Raw genomic sequence first — 23,129 nt, forward strand, 5'->3', positions numbered from 1 at the left:
CAAGATAAAAAAAAATGAAGAGGTGAGTTTGTTAATTCTAAGGTATAACTGGCTGCTCTTGAATAATAATTTATTGATCGACATATTCTGCCATTTTCACTCCGGATATAATTTATTTCTCTCGCCGAAAATTGCTCATAAATCAAGCAAACTGAGTATTGCTGATATTACTGATAGTAAGCTATCGTAGATGTTTTGCCGATATCTTCGGCCAATAACAGCATCATTATGCACACCACTACCGATAGTACACTCCTAGAAAAAAAAGGCAGGTATATTGACTAACAAAATACTAAAAGTAACATGCAGGTTAGTGAAATTCGCTACCTTGTCAGCAAATAAATTGGAGTAACTCGAATGGCTAGTCTGTTACTAAATTGTTAGTAACCGCACCAGCAACTTAGTTACCGTACTAAACTAGCTGACTAAAATTAGCCAAGTAGAGGTTTACGCCTACTTCGCTCATATGTGCGTGTGCATTGCCATATCACGTTGATTGTACCGCAAAAGCATGTATAAGGTAAAATAAAAAAAATGGCACGGCTTGTTGCACCAGTTAACAACCGCTAATTTATTTAATTAACTACCACGGTAAGTATGCATCATAACAGCGTAGATTGAGGCATGAACGGATTGTAAGCGAGAACACAGACAAGCACACACATAATATCAAGGTTTCTACGCACGCGCGTCTACTATAGCAACAGCTTGACGACTATTAAAGACGATAGTCTTTCTTGGGGAACTTAAACGCAGAAATTTCGGTCTGTCTTTCTGTCTGTCCTTCTGTCTGTCTTTCTGTTTGTCGGCACGTCCCTCGATTCAGCCACTTGGCCAAAGTTGAACCACTTGCACAAGGGCCAGCCATCGTGAACGGCTCACTAGGTTCATACTTGTGTACATGGTTGATCAAAAAGCAAACATTACGCATATCTGAGGCGCAACATCACTAGGTAAGTATTAGGTGGTGTGTTCCTTTAATAGAAAATACATAGATACGTAATTCTAGAGACCCTAGTTTCTTAAGCTGCGCTGAAAATGCGACTGCGCCGAAACTTGGCTTCCTCCGTGCCCTCTGCGCGAGCTCATTGTTGTGTTTCGGTTTCAGTTCAGTATTGCACTGTACGAGTGCCATGGGGCGCCGCTCTGGCATTCCTGCTTTACCCAGGCGACGTGAATATAAAAGAGTGTGTGGAGAGTACTCGTTGAGTGCGGACGTTTCTTCTGCTTCGGCGCTTCGCGCCAAACCGCGTGTTCGGGCTGGCTGGCGTCCAAGCCGGTCGCGTTGGTCACCGCCGGTCTTGCCTGCTGCTGCGCCGGGACAACCAGCCCGCAACACAGCATTCACGTTTCCCGACGTATTGCCAGATGGCGTTCATATCTCACGCAGCGCCTCTTCTATCGTCTTTAGACGACATTTGCAGCGAAGCACGCAGATACGCGGCCAATTTTTTATATACCTACTTTGGAATAGCACACGCTGTGCCGGTTGGTAGTCATAGAATTTAGAAAGATAAACGATTATTTTTTACCCAGTGTACTGTATCCTAGGGTTTGTACACATGTGTGCCGTCATGTGTCACGATACTGTTGTTCCAACGTAATCTAGAAAATTGAAGTTTTGACTAAATTTTCCATAAAACTATCACAATTACGGCATAATAAACTACGGCATCTATGAAGCATCTGGCAACATAGGTATTTTAGTAGTATACTTAACGACACTAAGAAAGCTCCTCCGTTAGTAACGGGAAAGTTTACCAGCTTTACTAGCTGCAGGTTAAAGGGATGTCGCGAAGGTTGCAAAATACGCTCGATACTAGTAAATGCATGCATGTACCAACTGTTTACTCACTCGTTTCTATGAGTGTATTATCGCTCGTAATATTACCGATGGTACTATCGATTGCAGTATCGATAGTTCGTCGATAGTACCACTATCGATAGTTTGTTTACACTATCGATAGTTTCAAATAAACTATCGATACTATCGATAGTCAATTTACCAATAGTTCTGCATCACTACTGCGCGCACACAGGGACGCCGCTGCGGACTTCCGCCTAGCAACGGCCGCCACGACGAGACGACCACTGGAGACGACGCGCTCTCCTTCTCGGGGTGCCTTTCGCGGGAATTTTAAACGGTGAACGCGGCCGCCGGGCCCCGTGGAATTTTCGTCGCCGCTTGTGAGGTGCTACTGCTCTCGCGTTGACCGAAGACGCCGTAGTCGCCGTATGGTTCGACTGTGCTTTGTGCATTTTGTTTTGTTATAACGGTGAACACGTTCGCCCATGAACATTTGTGTTGTCGCCACTGTCTTTTGTGCCTTGGCGCTGCAGCAAGACGCGATCGGCCGTTGTGTTCCACTGTGCGTTTCTTTTTTTCTTTTTTTTTTAACAGTGAACACGATCGCCCTTGAATATCTGTGCTGTCTGCTGTGTCTTTTGAGCCCTTGCGTTGTCGCAAGACATAATCGCTGTTATGTTGGACTGATTGCTTTTGTTTATTTTTTTAACGGTGAACACGCTTTCACGTGAATATATGTGTTGTCGCCAGTGTTTTTTTGTGATCTCGCGTTGTCGCAAGACGTGATCACCGTGGGTTCGAGTGTGCCTTGTGTTTTTTTATTATTTTTTTTTTCGCGGCTGTTCTTGCCAACGCATTTCGCAGCCCTGCAATGCCGGTGTTGTACGGCTATGACCACGGAAAAGAGCGCATGTGAGACGTCGGCGCGCCGCGCGATCGAATGCGTTGAAGACAATGACAGTTCATCGCCTGACGTTGACGTGCCGCTGCCGTTGCCATGCGTTGAGCGCTCTGCATATAAACTCGCGACGTGGTTCGGGCGAACATCAGTGATGAACAAGACGCCTGCAGCTGTGTAGAAGAATACGGCTTGAAGACAAACACATCGTGGGTTGTAGACTTCGTGAAGCCAACAGCAAGGTGTGAAAGGTAATACAAAAATGGTGTTTCATAACTTCAAAAATAACTTGCGGCATCTTCTGTGGTGATTTAACTTCATGCTTTGGGGATAATGTCCAATGATGAGCCGTCTCAACGAGGTCGTATTATGTGTGCACTTGAGCCGTCTCAATTAGGTTGTATTAGCTGTGCTCGTTCTACTGTCCTAATTGAATTTTGTTTGTATTTCTTTTTTAGTAAATTTGCAATGTCAATCTGGCTCCCAATCTCTGGCCGATGCAACCTTGGGTCCTTGCTGGTTATTGTTTGTAATTTATCTATATTCTGTCAGTCCAGGTGCTGGCAATTCTTTCCAACTGAGCTTCAGTCAATCCTTCTAAGGTGTTACGCATGCCCAGGATCGTTAATCTCTCTATGCTGGTGCTTTCGGGCAAGCCTAGGGCCTGCTTAAAAGCTTTCCTTACTAACATATTGATTTTGTCCTTTTCTGTCTTGTTCCATTTAAGCCTAAGAATGCTAGCCTCCTTCACTCCGTGATACTTCTTTGTGATTCTCCTGATCAGCCAGTCCTTAGTGACCTTAGTCACTATTTTTATAAGAGTATCGCTGTTGGTTCGCTTCGACTCGATGTTGAGTAGAAGGACCCTAACTTGTTCAATGATGGGGATGCCCCCCACGTTTTCGTGCAAGTCTGTATCTCCTCGCACTCTCTCTCCTTCATGTATCTCTTGGGTCACCTCCTGTATGGGTCTGTAAAGGATTTCTGATTTCTCTGGTGAAAATTCAAGCCTAGTGCCTGTGAGGTAGACTTCCACTTTATCTACCTCTTCCTGTAACTTCTGTTCTATTTACCCATCACTGCCTTGTGATGGGTAAATCCATATGGCAACATCATCCGTGTATACGGAGCAATTGATTCATTCGATGTCTTCACGTTTTTCTGACAATCCTGTCATAATGAGATTAAGAGCATGAGCAATATCATGGAGCCCTGAGGTGTAACTAAACTGTCCATGCCCCTCACCTCAGACTCGAGTTCCCCCATGTTAAAGGTAACCTTCCTATTCGTTAGGAAGTATCGGATGTAATTGTATGATCTTTCTCCTAGGTTTAAGTTGGTGACCTAAAGGGGTACCGACACAAAAATTTTGGCCTCGCGTTTTTTTGCTGCAATATGTTGCTGGGGGCCTGTTAGTCATAACACGGCACATCGTTTGCTGCAGCGCGCGACAGATAATTAATTACAGGCTCCTCATTACCGACCAGTGTCAGTTTCGGTTTCAAAAACGACAAGCCTCCGGGTGCAACTATCACCACCTAGCGGCTGCAGCGCTCGATCACGTCAGCACACAGAAGTGTGACGCACTTCCGCGCTGTTCGCGTCGTCTCCTCGCATTCGCACGCTTGCCGCACGGGCTGCGCGATGTCGTCGCCATCATCGTCCTCGTTATCGTCGTCCTCCTCATCGTCGTCTGTTGGCGACGATTTCTTTGAGACACCAACAGCGCAGCGGCGAGCGCGTCAAAACAGAAATGGCGGCTACGACGTCATCACAACTTGTTGTACCGGCTACAATTCGGTTACGTAGGGGAAGTAGGGGGGTCACCTCAGGTCACCTCCGAGGGTGTCAATGCAACAAGTGCGGCCTATAATGCTGGATCGCGCACGCGAACTTCAAAATTCATATAAAATACCTTCCAAGCTTTATTCGCTGTCGATATTTCGCAGATGGCACACGCACGTACACGGAAATCGATCCAGCAGGCTATCTCGGCCGCGAAATTTTGTGTCAGAATACTTTCGTGAGATCCAACCATAATGTAGATCTGATTCACATTGCGCTCTGATTGCTCTCATTATTTTCCCATCCTATGGTACCTACGCCATAACATATGAAAATAACTAGAACACAATTACTTATGTGGCTGCGGCACTTTTTCGATTTTGTTTCGCCAACCGCACGCCACGTATAAGGGGGGCCAAGTGCACAGATAATACGACCTAATTGAGACGGCTCATCATTGGACATTATCCCCAACGCATGAAGTTAAATTACCACAGAAGATTCCGCAAGTTATTTTTGAAGTTATGAAACACCATTTTTGCATTACGTTTCCCACCTTGCTGTTGACTTCACGAAGTCTACAACCCACGATGTGTTTAACTGTCTTCAAGCCGTAGTCTTCTACACAGCCGCGAAAAAAAATAATAATAAAAAAACACAAGGCACACTCGAACCCACGGCGATCACGTCTTGCGACAACGCGAGATCACAAAAAACACTGGCGACAACACATATGTTCACGTGAAAGCGTGTTCAGCGTTAAAAAAATAAACAAAAGCAATCAGTCCAACATAACAACGATTATGTCTTGCGACAACGCGAGGGCTCAAAAGACACAGCAGACAGCACAGATATTCAAGGGCGATCGTGTTCACTGTTAAAAAAAATCAAAAAAAGAAACGCACAGTGGAACACAACGGCCGATCGCGTCTTGCTGCAGCGCCAAGGCACAAAAGACAGTGGCGACAACAGAAATGTTCATGGGCGAACGTGTTCACCGTTATAACAAAACAAAATGCACAAAGCACAGTCGAACCATACGGCGACTACGGCGTCTTCGGTCAACGCGAGAGCAGTAGCACTTCACAAGCGGCGACGAAAATTCCACGGGGCCCGGCGGCCGCGCTCACCGTTTCAAATTCCCGCGAAAGGCACCCCGAGAAGGAGACCGCGTCGTCTCGTCGTGGCGGCCGTTGCTAGGCGGAACTCCGCAGCGGCGTCCCTGTGTGCGCGCAGCCAATAGCGCGCCGCTGCCGTTGCCATGCGTTGAGCGCTCTGCATATTAGGAAGTCGCCCCCCGGCCTCGTAAAGTGCTTACACCCATTCTCTTAACCAGGGTGTCGGAACGAAATGTTTTTCGTTTCGGTTTTAGTTTCGTTCCACTGCAAAAAGTTCCGTTCCGTTTCTGTTCCGGAACGAAAAAATAATGTTCCGTAACGGTTCGTAACGTTTTTTTATGGAAAAATTTGAAGCTAAAGTAATCATAAAAAAAAAATTTGATTTGTGATGTAGTTACTTGCCTTCCTCCTAAGAAAGCAGGACAAGGGTAAAACACGTTCTTCAGAGGAGCGGAAGTAACTGTACATATGAATTCCTACCAACTAGCACAAACCAGTATACCCTTCAAAGTCATAGTATATATTTTTTTCCAAATTCAATCACAATTTTAGTGGGCTCAGTGTTTTGTGTCAAGGGAGTGAGCACGATCTCAGAAGCAGCACGTCACTGAGTGCACTCTGTGATGTGCGAGACCGCTGTTTTGATAAAAAGATTGCCAGGCCTGCACGGAATGTGCAGCACAGTCACAGCGAAAGTTGGAAGAGCGGACTTTGTAGAGCCCGTTGTAGAGTCTCTTGGGGCAGCTGATACAAGTACACATGCAGGGTACCCACTACGCCATAAATCATCGTAATTTTTCCTGAAGTACCGAAGTTCCCACTCTGTCATTTCTCGTGATTCTTCGGAGAATCGTGGTAGCCGCTACACATCTGTAAGGCATTATGTGCGCTTTGTGCTGTGGCTGATGACGATTAACTATGGCTGAGCACTTTGCAGTGGGTGGGAAGCATTAAACCACACACTCTTTGCGGAATTAGCATTGTGTGATGGCTGGTTGTCGTTTTACTCTTCTGCCACGCTGTATTACCTATGTTAACACAATTCCTTGCCCGACATGACGCCAGTATAGAGTATTTTTGCGAAGGAGTTACAAGCACCAGCGTGGCACTGTGGTGGAAGACTCGAATGCCACGCAGGGGACGCGGGTTAAAATCCCATCCGATCGTAGAAATTTGTTTCTCATTTTATTTTTTTCTTACTTCACGCGATAGTGGTCACGGACACGGGCGGCGGCGGGCAACTATGGTGCCAAAATCAGCTGTTCTGATCTCATAAGAGCCTTCGCTGTAACAAACTTCAGCGCCGACAATGCCCTCTCCACTTTGGCCTGCGTGACAGGCCCGCAAAAGTCCACTTGCGCTAATATCAACATCTCTCGTTGCCACTGTTTTCGTTTTTCGCACAATTTCAACATATCTTTGCTTTGGAATTGCTGCCTGAGGTACGCGTTAATGCTGTACCCAGAGATATACTCACACTGCATGAGCTCAGTTGTTCCGGACTGCGAAGTTTTCTCGTGAACCGAAAAACGATTGAAAAAATTTCGGTTTCAATCCGGAACGAAATAATAGATAAAGTTTCGGTTACGTTTTCGTTCCGGACAAAAAATATCGTTTTTTTCGTTTTTCGTTTTCGGTTTTCGTTCCGTTCCGACACCCTGCTCTTAACCGACGCCTCGAAGAAAAGAAGGCCCCTTCCCCTTCCCACCGGAGACGACGAAGACAGCAATCCGCAGCGGGGTTCTTGAAAGCTTTTGTCAATGGTCCTCGCGGGGCCCACCACGCAAACACCAGGATCGGTGGCAGCGTCCTCGGGCAGCGGTCACTGCGGCGGCGAGACGCCGTGCGCGCCCCTCAGTTTTAAGGCGTGGGAAAAGCGGAGCGCCTATTGATTTCATTCATGTGACTTAGCGATAGCCCTGTGCCGGCCCTGCCGGGCCGGGCCAGCCTTCCCTCCATTGCTCCCAGGGCTCATTACCGCGTCTTCCGTGAATGACCGCCTGCGACACTCGGGGAGAAAAAACGGCAACTACGGGGAACCATACCGAAGACGCCTGTTACAAGCGTTGAAACACGACCTCGACATGTGGTCGTCTGGCGCGGCAGAAACGGGAGCGATGGGAACAGCCAGAGGCATTTCTGCGCGGCGCTCAGAAAACACTGCGCGTTGGACATAAGAGGCGGCGCGCTTTGTTTGGCCTTTGAAATTCCTGGGCGCCCCCTCATCTATGGAAAGTTTGCCGATTGCCCTCTCCAAGTTTTGCGCTTGTGCATTTTTTGCTCTGTTTTGCCTCAGGAGAGGGTTTTGCGTGGCTGTGGGCTATGGGGGCGGTCGTCGGGCTGATGCAAGCTGGCCGACAAGGAAATATTTTGCGCAACGGGTGACAATCGGTTGGGTGTCACGGAGGGGCGGAGTCAGGGTCTACGAAAAGCGGCCGCGGGACGCCGTTGCGGGATAACAGAGATTATCTCCGGTTACTTTGGGCAAGTCCGGTCGTTCGAGACCCGGGAAATGAGAGAAGATATTTAGGTGCTTGTAGCACGAAGAAGTCCGCTACGATGACCTAGGAGAGCCCCGGACAGATTGGACCGCGACCCGGAAGACAACTCACGAGCCTCGACCCGAGCCGACCCGAACAACAAGCCCCTAGGCCTGCGACATCATGGACTCACTCGTGAGATGAGCTACATCCCTTTCTATATTCACGAACTCAGCGAGGAGGGAAGCAGCGAGTTGGGACGTTGCGCAGTTTGAATAATTGTTATCTCCACCCCTCGTGTTAATCGCGTTATTTTATTGTTATTGATATCCTCCTCCTGTTTCCTGCAATGTTGTCGCGAGTGTTGTATTCTTTTGGTATGATTTTGTGTGGCGTGTGTTGTGTGCGGAGAGCCTGTTTGTATGCCAGTCATAATTACTATTAAATAATTTGTTTGTAAACAAGGGAAGCTCGTTTCCTCTCTTCCTTCCCCGCCCCAGCACGAATCCTTTTTGAGTAGAAGATGTTGAGATGCATAGCCAAGAGGGGGTGAGCGAGCGCAGCGGTGCTATATAGTGGCGATTTAGCGAGGGATCGAGCAGAAGGATTTAGTAGCCTCCCCTCTTTGGCGGTCGGTATCAAGGGGGGACGTCTCAAGTGGTGGCAGCGGTGGGATTCCTGCTGGGGCAACAGTGCGAGCCTTCACCCTCGTACTAGGGAAGAAGAGACGGCACGATGAATGAACAGGCTACGCAGGTGACCCACGGGGGAGCGCTAGGAACGAGTGCTTTAATGTTAGGAAACATGGTCCCTTCGTTCACGGGAGACGCTGCAGGCCCGAACATTCGGGACTTCTTACAAATTTTAGAGCAGGTCGGTCGAATGAGGGGATGGCAGGACAGTCAATTGATCGGCATTGCACGATGTAAGATGCTGGGCGCCGCGCACGATTTCGCGTGGAGGGACGATAACGTCGCTGCGGCTGCAACTTTCCCCAATTCAGATCTTTGGCGCTCGAGCGGTTTGACACGGAACCACTTAGCAGCAAGGTAGAAAGGTTTAGGAACGCGAGACAGACCGCGGGGGAGGAGGCGCGCTCGTTCGCGAACCGCGTGCGATTGCTGGGGAGTGCCACACTGGCGGGCTCCAGCGGCGAGGACTCGGCGAAGACTCAGTTGCGCCGCGAAATTCTGGCCGAGCAAATGCTGTCGCAATTCCTGACCGGCCTGAGGGACCCGGTCAGGAGAATTTGTTCTCCCTCGCGACCCCAAAACTTTTGACGAGGCCATCGACGTAGCGAGGGAAGAGCTTAACGAGAAACTGTCGCGGAACCACACGCTCCCCGTCCGACACGTCGAAGAGAACGCAGATGCGCTTGAAATGCGTAGCCGCCTCGACCGCCTCGAGAAACTGTTAGAAGAGAGCTTGAAAGCACGTGAACCTGTGAGAGAGGATGGACAGGGATGCGCGACACGACCCCCTAATGCCGGTCGATGCTGCGGCGGCTTTGGCCATTACTGGCGGGATTGCTACCGGTACCGACGACGGCGACCATGGAACGCGGGTGGTGATCGCCGCATGCAGGGAGACCGTATCGGTAGTAGCGGTGAGCAAACGGTGCCAAAACCAGCGGCTCATGAAAACTAGACGTGACCTCTTCTGGCGGCCACGGCAGGCAGAGGTCAATGGCAGTGGTAAACTTTTGCGGGGAAACGAACCCGGTCGTTGAGTGTGTCGTAGGAAAGGGTACATTGAAGCTGATACGGGATCTAGAGTGAGCCTTGTGAAGAGCCTGGGAGGAATAGATGAGAGGTGGCAGGAGGAATTACAGATAGTGAAATGTCCCTTGTCGGCATAACCGGTGACCCCATTCACACGTTCGGCCGCTTCAAAGTACCGTTTGAGGCCAAATTTTTCGTTTGTGGGGATGAGCTATCACTACGAGCAGATGGTATAATTGGCCAGGACATTCTAGTGGAACAGGGTGCCGACCTCCTACTGAGCGAGGGGTGCCTGAGAAGAGGCTGCGAGCGTGTCCCATTCACTAACTGGATCGGGAGGCCGAAGCCGGCAGAGGAAACGAGCCCCGACAAAATGAACACCGGTATAGGCTCCGTGCAGACGTAACTCCGCCGCCAATGAAGGCGCCTCTAGCGGCAACAAGCGCAGACTTGACGGGATACTCTCACCCGCTCGCCCTGCTCGCTCAACGGTTCCACGATGACGGCGCGCGGCCTTCTCGCGGGCTGTTCGTTTTGTGTCGGTTATGCCAAACTCTAAGAATAATTGCTGCGTTGTTGGGTGCAGTAACATCTACAGAAATTCTCCAGGTACGCGATTTTACTGGTTTCCAATTAGAGACCATACGCAATCTGCACGTTTGCCTAGCATGTCAATTACCCTGTGCGCCTTGGAGATACAAAAAAGAAAAAAAATATGCCGGCCTAAATAAATGTACATCGCAGAGCAGACTCATTGCCAAGACGAAGTGTCAAAAGGTATTACTTCACACCTTTGTCGCAGTAATTATGCAGAAACGCTCATTTGCCGAAGCACTTCTGTTTAACAACATGCGTGCTGACAGTTCGGCCACTTCCTGATGTGACACTTCGACATACTGCTTGTATGTACTCAGCAGCTTGCCTGAGAGCCTAAATAAAAATGAGCAAATAATCCGTCTCAAAACAAACAAGCTCAGCGTTTGAGTAGAGGCAGGAAGGAGCATGAGGTGGCACTGCGATGCCGCGTCGCTGGCCTCTGCCCGGAGCACGTCAGACAAAGTGCACTCAATGCTGCCGAAAAAGCTCAGCACGTGCTCGACGTCGATGTTCTTTGCCCTAACTGTAGAGGCAGAAGTTCCTCCAGATTATTTGTAATGAAGCTGACAAAAGGAGAGAAGAAAAAAAAAAAAACTCGCTCACTTTTTTTCTTTTTTGATTGCCACAGTTGAGTGTTTCGGGTAGACGTTTATAATTAAAGGAAAGCCCCATTATCGCGGTTTGCTTGTCTTCGATGCGCAAGTAATTTTATTCAGGCACAATGGAACTGCCGCGGCGGTTTTATACTTTCCTGCGACTCCGGCACGGCACTCCCAGTTGGCCGCACGGATGTCCCTGCTTTAAGTGATAAGAAAACATTACATGACCTGTAACTAAGAAAAAGCAAACTTATGCGACATACCTCGATTTTCACGGATCTTCCCGGCGCGTTCATTCGCATCTGTGGTGCGCACTTCCCCGTGACTGACGATCCGCCGAGCAACGTCTCTTCCACGAAGCCGTGACCATGCCTCGCCAGCCTCGCTTCGATAGAGAAGCTCTCTGCCCTTATTTAGATTAGCTCCTCGGAAGAAACCATCTATAGCTCGTAGCTCTATGAACCCAAATGTAATAATGATTGACACGCTTAGCAGTGCCATGGCTAGCTAACAGCCGCTGTGACGACCGCTCGGCTGCACTGGTTGAAATCCGCGCAGTGAAAGCAATGCAATCGCCGGTGTTGTCGTCTCTTTCAAGCAGCCGCCAAGTCTGCTGCCACGTTAGCCTGAGGGTGACAAGCTGTGATCGTTTAGTGAACGAAGCGGCGCGCAGTTTCGCTCAACGAGCCCGTATACCCTCCGTGCCGTCTTCCCTTGCTCATGCATTTTATGCTGCCGCGTTCCCCTGAGGGTGCACGAGGTCTGGCGAAAAGAAGCATACCCTCTAACATCAAGGGTCTGTGGCAGCTGCTAACAATTTAACGTCTTTTGAAAGCGAGCGGAAACGAAAACACGTCGAGCGAAGCAGCAGAACACGGCGCAGAGGCTTGCTGTCGCTTGCGTCGTCTGCTCTTATATCCTGTCAAGTTTGCTGCCGTGGCCGCTGTGGCGCTGGAGGCCGCGCGCGACTGTGGCGGCTCCTAACGTATGCACGGTGCCTATACGGAGGGTAGATAAGGTTAACGTTGTTTCCCTGGTCGAGGAGGCTATTCTTCCGCCGTTGAGCGAGTGCGTGTTGGCAGGTAGGGCTCGCGTGCCTGTGCCCCCGGGTGAGACAAAGGTTGTCGAGGTGGGTTGCTTAGAAACAAATGGGCTGGCTGCAGTTCCTACGTTGAGCATCACACGAGATGATGGCGTATTACCAGTCAGGGTGGCAAATCTAACATTAAAGATCTATGAATAAAGTGGTTGGAGCCTTGGTTGATACGGAAACTCACCAAGTCTTCACAATGAGAGATACAGCAGAAGGGTGCCCAATTGACGAAGATGTTCGATCTGTCGCACATCGAGGGAAAGGAAAGACAAATGGTGGAGACCACGATAGTTCAAAACAAGTCGATATTCTCGATAGGGAAAACAGACTTGGGACGATGCGAAGCTATCAAGCATAGGATTTACACGGGAGAGGCGGCACCTGCATATCGCAGGGCATACAGGATCTCTTTCGCACGCAGGGACGAAATGGAAAAGCAGGTCGACTCTTTACTCGAGGCTGAAATAATTCAACAGTCAACATCACCGTGGGGAGCACCCGCATTGCTAGTTGAGAAGCCGGACGGATCGTACCGATTCGTCGTCGATTACAGGGATCTCAACAAAGTTACCCGAATTGACCCGTATCCGCTGCCAAATGTCCACGAAACACTTGCCCAGCTGGGGAAGACGAAATATTTCACTGTCGTGGACATGGCCAGCGGATACTGGCAAATTGAGATGGAGCCGCCTCGGGACAGGGAAAAGACGGCCTTCAACACCCCCTCCGGCCACTACGAGTGGAATCGAATGCCCACGGGGCTGGTAAACAGTGCGGCCATCTGGCAGAGAACCGCGGATGTGATCCTCGCAGGTTTACTTGGCAAGCTTTGCCACGTGTACTTAGACGACATCATAATATACAGCGAGACGTTCGAGGATCATCTGCGGGACCTTGGTGAGGTATTCTCTAGGGTGCGGGCAGCCGGCTTGAAATTAAAGCCCGCTAAGTGCCAGTTCTTAAAGCCTGAAGTTAAGTACCTGGGACACATCGTGTCCGCGGAAGGCGTACGTCCTGACCCAGTGAATGTGCAATGCGTGAGGGATTTCGCCCCGCCTAAGAACAAGACCGAGGTACGGCAGTTTTTGGGACTGTTGTCCTATTACAGGAGGCACGTCCCCTCATTCGCAGAGGTAGCAAAGCCCATTACCCGCCTCACCGGCAAGAGCCCTTTCGAGTGGAGTGCAGAGGCCCAGGCCGCATTCGAGCAACTAAAGGCGCAGCTTGTAGAGGCCCCCATCCTACGCTTTCCCGAATTCACGAAGCCGTTCATTTTGACGACGGATGCGTCAAAATACGCTGTCGGAGCAGTGCTATCCCAAATTCACGACGGACTCGAACATCCTGTGGCCTACGCAAGCCGCCAGCTTAATTCGGCAGAACAGAAGTACGGCGCGACAGAACAGGAGTGTTTGGCCATCGTTTGGGCAGTACGTCACTTTAGGTGTTACCTGTACGGTAGGGGTTTCAAGGTTGTTACCGACTGTCAACCCCTCAAATGGCTCATGAACGTAAGGGATCCTAGCTCGAGACTGGCACGTTGGAACTTACTCCTCCAGGAGTACAGTTTCGACATCGTACATCGCCCAGGAAAGCGGAACCAAAACGCCGATGCACTAAGCCGTGTGGTGGTGGCGGGTGTCGACGATTTCGCGCCGTCGTCCGACGAGGCTCATTTCCGCGAAGAACAGAGCAAGGATAAGGCACTCCAACCGGTAATCGAACAATGCAAGAACTCCATAGACAACACCCATGGGAGGTATCAGTTAGACAGCGCCGGATTATTGAGACTAAAGGAGAAAAGTACCGCAGACGTCGGGAGAATCGTCGTACCGCGATCAGTAGTCGGAGAACTGATGAGGGCACACCACGATTCCTCTTGCGCCGGTCACCTGGGGGTGCGTAAAACCTTGCTGCGATTGAGGAAGAGGTACTTTTGGTTAGGGATGCAGACGGACGTGGCCAAATACTGTCACGAATGCGAGTCGTGCATTCTTCGAAAGGTCCCCAAGGGCCGAAAACAGGCCCCGCTCCAAATATTTCCCGATGTGCACGAACCGTTTCAGAGAACCGCGATGGGTATTGTAGGGCCGCTGCCGTGTACGACGTCGGTAAATAGGTACATTTTGGTCTTCGTCGATCACCTGACTCGGTTTGGGGAAACATTCGCGTTGCCAGACCAGAAGGCAGATACAATCGCGAAGGCGTTTGCCGAGATCATAGTGTTACGCCATGGCACCCCGTTACAGCTTCTCACAGACCAGGGTGCAAACTTCACGGGCAAACTCATGAAAGGGGTATGCGACGTGCTTGGTGTGAAGAGGTTACGAACCACCGCCTACCACCCAGAGTGTAACGGAGCTGTCGAGCTCCTAAACCAAACGCTCGTTAAGATCATGTTACACTATGTGGACGAGGACCAGCGAGACTGGGATAAATGGTTGCCGTTCGCGACGTTCACCTATAACACCGCCGTTCACGAGGGCACAAAGGAGAGCCCTTACTACCTCCTGTACGGTAGGGACCCCGTCGTGCCCGGGGTGGCTTTCGATGAACCGAGGGGGCATTACGGCACACTGGATGACTACCGCGCCGAGCTGACGCAGAGGCTACAGCGAGCTCACAAAATGGTTTCGTCCGCGCTCCGTTCCGCGGCGGAGTTACGTAAAAGGAGGCTCGGACCCTCCTGCATGGGCCCAAGATTCAAAGTCGGAGAGAGGGTTTATATGAGGGTAGGCGCGGTGGTGCGAGGATTGGCTAGGAAGTTAGCCGCCAAATGGGTCGGACCGTATCGCGTCATTGAGCGCCTTTCGCTATCACCTTGGGCGTACGTAACGTCAAAACGCGCGAGAACAAAGTCGTACAGGTGAACATGCTGCGACGTGTGGATCCCTCAGGACGCGCCGAACCGGAGCGGAGTCGCCGACATGAGTCCTCGACGCTGTCGCCGGGCAGTCCAGCCATCGGAGCGGGTAGCGCGAGCCTACTTAACTTACCCCCGGAGCTGCTGCTGGAGGTAATGTTGCAAGAGCAGCCGCAGCAAGCCGAATCTCAGGCAAAAACCGCAAGTCATAGATACGCCCTTAGAAGCCGCGGGCCTGTGCCTAACAAGCCTTAGGTTGATAAATAGCGGTAGCCCAACCGGACGGCAGGCGCGCAGGTAATTAGGAGACAAGTTACGACGAGAAGCGCTCGTCTGCGGGTTACCTGCTATGCCATAGTGTCCATAGTGTTGGTTGTCATTTTGTATTCTATGATTTTTCCTCATATATTGCTTTCATTACTTTTGTGTGGGCATTGTGTCGAAGTTTTCGCCTCTCGTAGATCTTGTTTTTACTTTGACTTGCAGACTTGTTTTTTGTAGAATCTGTTTTGAAATGAGGCAGGTAGTTTACTTGATTATTGTGGTTTTGCGTTGCACGCGGTATCTGTAGTTGTCGATTGAGTGCTGCCTAATGATGGGGGAGGAGCGTGGAGTCAGTGCATGTGAGGTTGCCGAGATGTCGCCGCTTGTCGGGGAGGAGGTGGGCAGGGGACTATTTTGGGAAACGGGAAGGCTTAGAGAGACAAGGTACGTGACTGGCAGCTGTGGCCCAATCTAGGTAGATGATGTGAAGTGGTCGGTCGAGATACGCCGATGGGCACTGCGGAACAGGTGATGAGACGAAATGTACGTGTAGAGATAGTGGGTAGACTGCGGCGTTTTCCCTACACAGTAGTGTCGTGCCTCGTTAGGAGGCGGGGAGAGCCGCCGTATTGGGAAAAATGTAGCAACCCTGGTATCGACGAGAAGCGATGAAAGATCGGGTAAAGATGTGGTCAAGGCGTCTCCCCACACGGAAACGTGTTGCGCCTCGTTAGGAGGAAGGCAGCGTCGCGATCGTTGTTGGTGCACAGCGGCCAGTGTCACAGTTGTACCAAATAGCAGGTACGCGCAGGTCTCGGTTCATTCAAACGCGCGAATAACGATGAAGGTCCCTTTCCCTCACAGACAAGTGCGGCAGAGGATCGGGCGGCAGACCATGCGCGAGTGTAGTTCGGTGTTGTTACCCACATGACCTATGTTCTTCCGCCATCCAGCCTTTCGTTTAGATTAAGATGATCACAAAGTTTGTGTTTCCTTAAGTGCATCGGTAGTATGAAAATGTATTGAGATAATTTGTGTGTCTATCCTGATCGAAAAGATCGCATTTCTTTAAGTGCATGCGTACTATGAAAATGTATTGGGATAGTTTGTGTGTGTTAATCCGAAGTTCGATTGTGTTGAAGGTAGACATCGCGGGTGAAGTGTGTGATGTGGTCGCGTGGTGGTGAACCATCCGCCGACATGACTGAACGTTGCGTTCAATACCGTACGGCGGGTGTGCGATTGTGACTAGTGCGCGACTTCCCCACGCGTCATCCAGGTGTTTCTTCGCTGACACTCAGCGCTTCGAGAGTGTTGTGCGCGGCCCATGCGAGGTCAAACTGCTTCTTGGTGGACATAAATATGTGACTTGGTTGGAGATTGATTCTTTTCGGCGACGCGCTACCGCCAGGACTGAATCACGAGTGTACATTGTGCGCATGCCTTATCCCTATGACTGTCGCAATGTCTCAATTTCGCAGCGACGCCCGAAAACGCTACGCGCCCGCTTTGCTCGTGTATGAATTTCCCCGCTGTGAAAATTCTTTTGTAAGAAGGAGGGATTGTGACGTCCGACTTGGGCTGACCGGACCCCCGGCCTCGTAAAGTGCTTACACCTATTCTCTTAACCGACGCCTCGAAGAAAAGAAGACCCCTTCCCCTTCCCACCGGAGACGACGAAGACAGCAATCCGCAGCGGGGTTCTTGAAAGCTTTTGTCAATGGTCCTCGCGGGGCCCACCACGCAGACACCAGGATCGGTGGCAGCGTCCTCGGGCAGCGGTCACTGCGGCGGCGAGACGCCGTGCGCGCCCCTCAGTTTTATGGCGTGGGAAAAGCGGAGCGCCTATTGATTTCATTCATGTGACTTAGCGATAGCCCTATGCCGGCCCTGCCGGGCCGGGCCAGCCTTCCCTCCATTGCTCCCAGGGCTCATTACCGCGTCTTCCGTGAATGACCGCCTGCGACACTCGGGGAGAAGAAGCGGCAACTACGGGGAACCATACCGAAGACGCCTGTTACAAGCGTTGAAACACGACCTCGACACGTGGTCGTCTGGCGCGGCAGAAACGGGAGCGATGGGAACAGCCAGAGGCATTTCTGCGCGGCGCTCAGAACACTGCGCGTTGGGCATAAGAGGCGGCGCGCTTTGTTTGGCCTTTGAAATTCCTGGGCGCCCCCTCATCTATAGAAAGTTTGCCGATTGCCCTCTCCAAGTTTTGCGCTTGTGCATTTTTTGCTCTGTTTTGCCTCAGGAGAGGGTTTTGTGTGGCTGTGGGCTATGGGGGCGGTCGTCGGGCTGATGCAAGCTGGCCGACAAGGAAATATTTTGCGCAACGGGTGACAATTGGTTGGGTGTTACGGAGGGGCGGAGTCAGGGTCTACGAAAAGCGGCCGCGGGACCACGATCGGGAAGAAAAAAGAGGAGATTGGGAGAATTGCCGTTGTGGGATAACAGAGATTATCTCCGGTTACTTTGGGCAAGTCCGGTCGTTCGAGACCCGGGAAATGAGAGAAGATATTTAGGTGCTTGTAGCACGAAGAAGTCCGCCACGATGACCTAGGAGAGCCCCGGACAGATTGGACCGCGACCCGGAAGACAACTCACGAGCCTCGACCCGAGCCGACCCGAACAACAAGCCCCTACCCAGACAACACACTACATCCCAGGGACTTCCCAAAAAAGTCCAAACGTCCCACATCCCAACAAGGTGGTTTTTAGGATGTCCTTTAGACATGTGCATAGGGATCATTCCTAAAACATCCCTTGTAGGATCTGATTGGGACTTCAAGTTAGCGGTGAAATAAGCTACCGTGTTGAAAATTGGCGATCCTAAACAATCGGAAACAGCAACTCCGCCGGAGTGCATATGGTTGGCGCGCGTGCACAATTGCATATCTACATGCACATGAAAAACAATATATCCGCGTTTTTTGTGAAAGTTTTTTTTTGTTTCTTTCTAAATGTTGCGCCGTTATGAGGACGAGGGATCGATTGCTGTCTGCGTGAGCAAGTGTTGCACTTGGTAAAGGCGGTACAGCGGTACGGCGCACGTACTCGCGCCACGCACGCCGTGCTTTTCGTGAAAGAGAGAACGGCGGCCGCACCGGCCGCACCGCACGAGCGGTGGTGTGGTGGTGTCGTATTTATAAAAACACCGACATATTAACTTTAGAAGAATTGAATGAAATATTGTTATTTTATTGTTTTATTTCTTAGGTTTAATACGCAATTGTTCTTTAATTGCGCTTACTGCGAGCCAACACCTGCTCAAATAGTGGACGATTTGCTGCGAGCACTGCGCAGACATTGCCATCGCCATCATGGCGCCCGGCGTGTTTGGGTTGGCCTTGTGTTTTTAGGTGTTTGATCCGTGACGTTTCGTCGAAAAATCACAAGCGCGCATGCCGTGGGTGTTTGCCTGGTTGCAAGATCTTGCCGATTTCAACGTTTTTCCACCTCTTCGGTAAGTACTTGACATGCCTGGATTACTGCAATCAGCACGTTCTTAGCACTCTCTTCTTTGGCTCCCCACCGCGCGCAGGTTGGCGTACGCTGAACTGGACCCTCGCAGCAAGAATGGCACGTGGGAGTAAGTTTTATTTGTGACGCGATTTGGTTTATCTTCCGCAGAAACTGTTAAGCTTACAATGCTGATATGTTGTTGTTGTCGGCCACGTGTGTAGATTGACACCGCGATCGTGGAACACATGGCTGATCTGTCTCGAATAACTGCAAGCCGGTGCGTGCGTAGTGCCGTGGAGAACGATGAGAAGTCCTGGACGACAAAGAAAAACACTTCAAAGGTTTGTTGTACATGTTTTCCACGGCAACTGACATAAACGTAAAAAAAATTGGAATGGTCAAATGCATGTGTCAAGTTTAACCATTTGTAGTGGGCTGTGGATATGAATTAAGCATTGCTGCACACAAGGCTGGCTTGCCCTCAGTTTATGCCCAGTATCAAATGTTTTGCTCTCATTATGACACCATTTGTAAGAAAAGCCAGAACTTATGTTCAAAACAGCGCATATTCATGCTATTCTTTTATTCAGTTGCATGTGTCAGTCCTGCTGCTGGCCATCAGTTAGCCGGTTATCAGAAGAAAAGGGCACAGCCCAGTTTTGTACTGGTATATACCGTATCGTTTGTGATTATGATCATGATTTTTGTCTTACTGAAAGAAGAAACTGAAAAATGTATGTTGGTGTTTCTGCTACATCTCTATGAAGCAGCAGAACCTGTTGCTCAGTCACTTGGTGCATATTAGCAACTGGCACCTTGTCTGGCTTCCCGATACCTCCGCCTTTTTTCAGTGCATGTTGTTTTCATCCTTTACCAGCAGTCAAGTAGTTTCACACAACCGAAATGACCAGCTAGCCCACTCTGTTTGTCAAGTAGGTTTTACTTGCAAACAAATGTAGCACATTTGTGATATGCACTGTTGCTCAATGATATTCTTTTTGCATGTGCTAGCTGTGTACACATATTACATGATCTTTTTTCTTTTTTTTCAGCTGCTTCTAGTAGTGGTGCCCCTGGTGTGCACCTTTACCCCAAATGTCTGCACCTTTGCCTACCGGTAATGACATAGAATGTGCTCAGCTTCCTGGACATAGGCATGCAGGTTACGAGACGGAAAACGTGCAGCTTAGACTTCATGCTTGTAAATGCGAAAGTCGTAACCGACATAATTAGAGTAAGCTAAAAGGAGAAATTTCTGCTTATGAGCAAGTAATTATGAAGCAGGTTTTACTCCTCTTAAGCTAGCAGACATGCAACAACACAGTTGTGCTATGTTTGTTTTGTGCGCCACTTTCATGCATATTTGTGCTTGCAGTGGATATGCATATACACGAAGGATTTGTTTTTGTTTTCCTCAGCTGCCTCTGCGAACCCCGCTCCTGGACAACAGCTGGGAGGCTCTGTGTTTAAACGCGTGCACCTTGGACGTCATGCTCGTAAATACCAATTCCTTTGTCATTCCTGGCATGAATTTCGTTGGTAAAGCAATAAGTAAAATTGTGCATTGTTGTTTACAAGCACTTCAGTATGAACCAGGCTTAAAGGAGAATGGACCGACAACTGGCCAGAACTTGTGATTAGATCCTGTCAGAAATGAAAAGACCGCGCTATATACTGACATATTCCAGCATCCTTTTCGCGCTGTGAGTAGGATTTGTGTTTAAAAGTAACAAAAAAAGGCATGTTGTGCAACCTATCGCAAGAGCCTTGAAGCTAGATTGCGGAGTTGACCACTTTGCTGTACAAAGTCACGTAGTCTGATACCGTCATGTGTGCCATTATTGGTCCTAAAAATATTAGTATGTATATTACTATCCATCCCCGCTCTATTCTGTGCTGCTTACGAGGTAAAAGGAGTTGCATGGTGACAAGTAACGGCGCTGCCTTCGCGGTAGCCAGTGGACCATGTCGAGCCGCAGCGCATGCGCGCGAGTACACACACACGCAGTAAACCGCCGCGCTCGAACATGAACCGCTGTCACGCTCACTGTTTGCAACATGTCTTGTCACGTGTGTATACGACTTCATATCTGTCGCAGATAGAAAAATTCGAATTGCAAATGTTTCACGGCATTTTCCACATCACCATTCCTTGATTATACACTCTGACTGGTAAGCTTTCTGTCGCGTTAAAGAAAATAGGTACCATAAAAGTTGGTTGTCGGTCCCTTTAACCTCTTAACACACACACAGGACAAAATAGGCATGCTATATCCCCGTTGTGCACCATCTTTGTGCGTTTGTGTGTGCAGTATGGACATGTACATTAAGGCTTTGTTTTTGTTCTCAGCTGCCTCTGCGAGCCCTGCTGTTGGATGCCAGCTGGAATGCTCTGCGTTTGAAAGCGTGCACCCCAGATGTCATGCTCATAAATACAGAGTTCTCATGATTCTAGTGTTGACAAAGCAATAAGTAAAAGCAGGCACTTGTGCATCTGGAATGAGGTTTAACCCTGTCTCAGGAGACATAAGACAATATAGTCATGCTATGTTCCTGTTGTTCACCATTTTCATGCATGTTGTGTGCAGTACGTATACATACATGCAGGCTTTGTTTTTGTTGTCCTCAGCTGCCTCTGCAAGCCCTTTTGCTGGACGCCATGGAAGGCCCTCCACTCGAAAGTGTGCACCTTAGACTACACGCTCATCAATACCAAGTTCTCTGTCCTTCTCGGCATGATTGTAGTGCCATATAATAGTGAGGCAATAAATCATTTTTGCTGGTCACTTGATGTTCCATGCATGTTGCTTGGTTTCTGAACACATGACTTGGTTTTAAGTTATCTAGTTATCTATGTGAAAAAAAAAGTGGGTTGGTTGGACGAGGAATATGCTTTCCTGGAGAGGCAACTGGCTCTCTCAGGTAGGGGGTGGTTGAGCGCGATGAAGCAAGTTAACATGTTATGGGAGCAGATGTCCCACCCTTTTGAAATAATCCTGCAGTAAAAAGTGGCCACATGTCCCAATAACATCCCACACGCATGCAGTTTTGGGACATCCCAAAAAGGCCTTTTTTTGTATCACTTGGGATGTTTTTCCCCCTTGTGTGGGACGTCTTTTGGATGTCCCGAACTCCCAAAAGGGATGTCATTTGGATGTCCCTAGGATGCCTTTGCGTTGTCTGGGTAGGCCTGCGACATCATGGACTCACTCGTGAGATGAGCTACATCCCTTTCTATATTCATGAACTCAGCGAGGCGCGAAGCAGCGAGTTGGGACGTTGCGCAGTTTGAATAATTGTTGTCACCACCCCTCGTGTTAATCGCGTTATTTTATTGTTATTGATATCCTCCTCCTGTTTTCTGCAATGTTGTCGCGAGTGTTGTATTCTTTTGGTATGATTTTGTGTGGCGTGTGTTGTGTGCGGAGAGCCTGTTTGTATGCCAGTCATAATTACTATTAAATAATTTGTTTGTAAACAAGGGAAGCTCGTTTCCTCTCTTCCTTCCCGGCCCCAGCACGAATCCTTTTCGAGTAGAAGATGTTGAGATGCATAGCCAAGAGGGGGTGAGCGAGCGCAGCGGTGCTTAGTGGAGATTTAGCGAGGGATCGAGCAGAAGGATTTAGTAGCCTCCCCTCTTTGGCGGTCGGTATCAAGGGGGGACGTCTCAGACGGCTGCTGCTGGAAACAAATAGTTCCGGTCGGCTGCTTCTCGCGGCGCGGTCTATCGCGTCTGGGTTGTAAGAGCTGACGCGATCTATTTGCATTGATACTGTCGTTACTTCGCTTATGTCGCATTGATATTGGTACTTCGCATTGGTACTGTCGTTACTTCGTGACTTCGCTTATGTCGTTTTTCCATCAAATCATAATTAAACTGAAAGGAAAAGCCGGCAAGCCCTGGATGCAGCTGATTGGTACGGCGTGTACGTACACTTAGCATACGCTTTTAGATAACGAACTGGCCAAGGCGGCCTGCTTCAACGAACGGAATAAAATCGCGTGCGGAGAAAAGGCGACGCAAAAGCAAAAAAAAAAAAAAACGCGATTCTTTTTAAGCGGCCGCTGTGAACGTGAGGAAAGGAGATAAAATGCCCTTCGACCTTCGGACGGCTGCAGCCCGCCTGCCCGTGGTCGAGAGCGAGGAAATGAATCAGCCGCATCGGAAACAAGCCAGGTTTGAAAAAGCATCGAGACGTATGCGCGCGCGAAGGGGGAAAAAGAGCAAAAAAGAAAGAAACGCGAGAAGAGAGTCGTTTTAGGCTGGCCCCAGCAGCGTGCGGGATGCCCAAGCCACGGCCGGTCTAGAGGCGCGCGCTCGCAAGGAGCGAGCGCGCGCCTCCAGACAGGCCGTGCCCAAGCAAAGCCGTCACGGGATAACCTTGGCCTTGTGAACGCCGCTTCTGAACTGCCCAGCTCTGTCGGCCGTGCGTGCGCGT

General features: G+C 49.7%; 1 long non-coding RNA gene across 2 annotated transcripts; it reads left to right on the forward strand.

Annotated features, from left to right (window-relative positions):
• Positions 1-18,768: 18,768 nt before the first annotated feature.
• LOC125756974 (uncharacterized) lies at positions 18,769-21,476 on the forward strand. Of its 2 annotated transcripts, none has more exons than XR_007414963.1 (3): positions 18,769-18,817; positions 20,109-20,186; positions 21,320-21,476. It is a non-coding gene; the product is annotated as an uncharacterized LOC125756974 (long non-coding RNA). The 2 variants fall into 2 exon arrangements; XR_007414964.1 differs by lacking the exon at positions 18,769-18,817 and adding an exon at positions 18,915-19,807.
• Positions 21,477-23,129: the final 1,653 nt, after the last annotated feature.

This window comes from Rhipicephalus sanguineus, chromosome 1 (genome assembly GCF_013339695.2).
Source record: "Rhipicephalus sanguineus isolate Rsan-2018 chromosome 1, BIME_Rsan_1.4, whole genome shotgun sequence".
Lineage (NCBI taxonomy): Eukaryota > Metazoa > Arthropoda > Arachnida > Ixodida > Ixodidae > Rhipicephalus > Rhipicephalus sanguineus.